A 4,614-nucleotide genomic window follows, 5' to 3' on the forward strand; every position below is an offset into this window, starting at 1 on the left:
ACAAACATTATGTTTGATGTATAAGGATTCTACTGATGTCATTGATGTTAGAGATTTAGCTATGATCATTTTAGGATATGCTGGTTTTATGCGTATGAATGAAATAAGTGAGCTTCGTTGTAATGACGTACAATTCAAATCAGATCATTTTGTTATTAATGTGCACCATAGCAAAACTGATATTTATAGGAATGGTTCAGAGATTATTATTGCAAAAGGCACGACTTCAGCTTGCCCATATGGTATTTTAACAAAATATATGTCATTAGCAAACTTGTCTAATGAATCAAATGAGTATTTATTTAAACCAGCTTTTCGTTCTAAAGCTGTATCTTCCTTAATTAAGAAAGATAAAAAATTAAGTTACACTAGAGCAAGAGAATGTATTGTTAAAAAATTAAAACTAGTTGGTCCCGAACTTGATATTGGTACGCACTCACTGAGAGCTAGTGGAGCCACTAATGTGGCAAACGCTTCGAGCGTTTCTGAAAGATGTCTTTAGATACATGGGAGATGGAAAACGGACATAGCAAAAGACGGTTATGTTCAAGATTCTATAGATAAAAGATTATCAGTTACAAAAACCTTAAACTTGTAATTTGTTACAATTGTGTATTCGTTTGTACAACGGATGAAATTATGTATGACTATGTATGAATTTGAATTTGATATTTTATCCACTATACTTTGTAATGTCTATATGCGTCTCTCGCAAATCGCACAACAGTGTTGTTGTTTGTTTGTTTGAAACATAGTTAGGACTTATAGTACTCCGCGTTACATCGTATAGCGGAGTACTTTTGTCCTGACGGACATGAGAAAACAAACCGGTTTTGCGAGTTTGTTTTGTGTATTGCTATTTATAGAAATAAATAGCGATATAAATCAGTTCTAGCGAAGGCGTCAACGTGGCAAGATCAATTTCAAATTCATGTTTTGTATGAGTACATTTTTATGTATATATTGTATATCCATAATTGTTTTATTTATTTTTTATGTTATGTATATGCTCGGATAAAGGCCGTAATTCCGATATTCTAAAGAATGGTCTAAGTGCATTGCTACGTGCCCCACGTTTCTTCCTAGGTAGGGAATAAACCCACCATAAAAGGGAGTTGTTCGTGGGCGGCTACCATTCTTGTGACGAATATATGGTTAAATCCGAGTTGATGCTTTATCGTAATGCGGTTTAATTTTAAAAACAATTTACTGAATATTTACTACAGATTTTACCTGAGCATACATTTATGCGCATGATGAAAATGCGCATCAATTATACTTGTAATTTCGTATTACTGTACCTGCTTTATGAAAATCAAGATTGTCTTGAAACTCTGTGCACATGCGGCCAAAATATATGCGTCTCTCGCAAATCGCACAACAGTGTTGTTGTTTGTTTGTTTGAAACATAGTTAGGACAAATAAATCAAAATAAATTGCAATTTATCATACGTGAAAACCCTATGTGTTTATTATGTGTGTGATTCAATTATATTGTTCAACAGCAGTTGACGTATATGCGCTTTCCGCCGCTCGAATTATTGTGCAATGATTAATTTTGCTGTAAGCTTTTATCTCCATTGCAATTTGCATGTGATTTCGGAAGTTTTTTTGTTCGGATAAGTACTCAATGGAGCCTTGTTTTTTATTGGTTAATGTTTGTTATCAACGCTATACAACTCGTTACAATCTATTCCTTTTCTTTGTATTATGTTTATTTAATATTCTGTCAGAACGATACATGTGTTGCTAAATTATGTTGGATTGTAAAATGTGCCCAGTTAGGCCATAGGGACCGTCAAGTAAAAATATTCTATTATACTACATATATATACAAGGGATACAACTGTGAAAATTCCTGCACACAACCATGGTGTAAACAATAGCGAAAAATTTGCTTCCAAACGCAATGAATACACCAATTAAACTGTATTACAACAGCCAAGACATTTATCTTTCAGAAAATAATACACTTGGCAATAAAGTACAAGCTTTCATTGAACTAAGAGAGAAAGTTTCATTCAAAATGCTAAAAAATCCTTACTTGGACACAGGTGTGCACAGCTGAAACTGATAATTCTAGAAGTAATTTTCGTATTCCTTTGTTATAAAGCTCTTTTGCTGGTACATATTCCTTGAATAGTTTTTTTTTTCATAGTAAAATAAAACATAATTTATATTTATTGAGCATATTTTGCTAGAAATTCATATCAACCTGTTTCAATTTCACAATAACAATGTTTTACTTTCATTTTGGAAAGTTCACATGTATTTCTAACATGCGATTTGATTGGTTGAAATTCCACTGCAGTAATAAATCCAGCCATTCACGTTCCACGTAACATTACCAGACAAATTGCATACAAATCCTTGAAGATAGTAGAAATGTAAACAAATTTAATATTTACGGTGTTTTACATATATGCAGTTACATGCAATTATGGAAGGTGTCTACTTTGATTAAGAAAGTGTCTATGGATAATAAAACAAGGTAAAATTTGCTCAACTTCTCTGTATTTATTAAATTACGAAACAAAATGTGTCAAAGTGGGTGTGCACACCTGTGTCGCATTTCGAAAATTTTACCGTTTTTCATGAAACTTTCGTTTCAAACACAACTATGAACACTTTTACTGCTATAAACATAGTTATTATCTGATAGATAAATGTCTGAGCTGTTGTTATACAGTTTATTTGGTGTAATTATTGCTTTTGGAAGCGATTTTTTTGCTATTGTTTAGACCATGATGTTGTGCAGGAAATTTGACAGTTGTATCCCATGTATATATGTATATAGTATAATATAGTATTTTTTACCTAACGATCCCTGTGAGTTAGGCAACTGTTAGCCTACATGTGTATCGAACCTACAACCACAAAACACCAAAGTGATGATCATCATGAAATAACAAATCAGTTACTGAGTTATCAAAATATCTTGTTGTTCTTGAACACACATACACAACAGTAACATATAATAGTATTTTCATTACATTAGAAGTATTATTCACTTTTTCATATTGTACTAAACCAACAGGTACTCATCACTGACATCAGTTAAAGATTTTGGCCAAAGGAAACATCTATTCCAAGCTGGCAGATCTTCATGGAATCAGCAGATCATCTTTCGTTATTTGACATGCCTTCACGAGTTCAATCAGCAAACATATGATCGGTAAATCCGTAAATGTCTGTATTTCTATAATCAATTACTCAATCATGATTTTAAACTGTTGTAGAAAATATGTTATTTATTTAAATATATCATGTCTTACATATAGGATCTGGCACGAATTGTCATATCATACCATATTTTATTAAACGAGTTAAGGAATTTTGTAAGTAAGCCTTTTGCGAGCTTACTTATGAATTTTTAGATGAGTTTATTAAAATATGGTACATGTATGATATGACAATGAGTGTGAAATCTTTTTTATCACATGCTTTTAAATGAGCAAATTAAATAAATATTTACGCAAACATAATTATAAATCCCAAATGTTGTTTACATTTCGTGGCATCATTTGACGTTGCAACGTCATTTTGGTGAAATAACAAAATGCGATTGGTCAATAAACAAAAACTAAGCCAATGAAAGTGCTTAAAAAGTATATTACACATGTGTAACAGGGTATAGCATGTGATAAAATCTTATATAGATATTGGGTCAAATAATTAAAGTTAAAATCATTTTTCATTTTACAGGGATGGTACAATCATAATTTATTTACTTTTCATCTTTTTTTATTCCTCATTTGTTTTTTTTATTTGATACATAAACTATATTTGAATAAAAATCAATAGATGATAAAAACTTGAGCACAGTAAATAAATGAAAATTTAAACACAGTTAATCAAATCATGTATATAAATGCTTTATCATGTACTGTTAATTTTAAACACATGATACATTCCATAGGTTTCCAGTCCGTGTACAACAACAAACTTGCATGAAGGTTGGATTCTGCCACAAGGCCTGGGAGCAGTGGATGGGACTCTCATACCCATAATGCTGAATATGTTATATTACACACATGCAGTTGAACACAGCAGGAACTCTTGAAGAAAAAAAATGTGTATTTTTTTTATTTGAACTTAAATGTAAAATATATATTAAATTTTAGCTCGACTATACCTTGAATGATAAGCTGTGTATAAAATTATGGTAAACATGCAACATCCTTATATCACTGTTTCTATTACATATTTTCATTAAAAGCACTTATGTATTCAGGGTCATTATGTCATTGTGAGGTCACTGACCAAGTTGCATATCTCTGACCTGCATTTAGCTTAATAATGCCCCTTTTGTACTTTAAAATGTTCCACTTAAATTGTGTGTACAGATACTCCATATCCCATCCCTATATTTTCCACAGATATTGAAATAATCCTTCACATATGTAGTCAGATTTTTTTTAATCATATAAATAATATTTCTTTGGGTCATTGTTATAACCACTACAAATATTTACTGTTGTTGCGAATAAAGTTGTTAAAACTGTTTAAACTGGATGTTGTGTTAGTGAATCTTTAAGAGAAGAAGCTTCTTGAATAATGTCACTTTTGCTTCTTACTTCACAATCTTTCTGTTCAACATGTAATTAAATACAC

General features: G+C 31.2%; 1 long non-coding RNA gene across 1 annotated transcript; it reads left to right on the plus strand.

The window, feature by feature from the left end:
* The first annotated feature begins 1,420 nt into the window (after nucleotides 1-1,420).
* On the plus strand, nucleotides 1,421-4,299 carry LOC127843077 (uncharacterized). Its single transcript, XR_008032078.1, has 3 exons — nucleotides 1,421-1,563; nucleotides 3,038-3,175; nucleotides 3,920-4,299. It is a non-coding gene; the product is annotated as an uncharacterized LOC127843077 (long non-coding RNA).
* The last annotated feature ends 315 nt before the right edge of the window (nucleotides 4,300-4,614 follow it).

Source organism: Dreissena polymorpha, chromosome 8 (assembly GCF_020536995.1).
Source record: "Dreissena polymorpha isolate Duluth1 chromosome 8, UMN_Dpol_1.0, whole genome shotgun sequence".
NCBI classification, from domain to species: Eukaryota; Metazoa; Mollusca; class Bivalvia; order Myida; family Dreissenidae; genus Dreissena; species Dreissena polymorpha.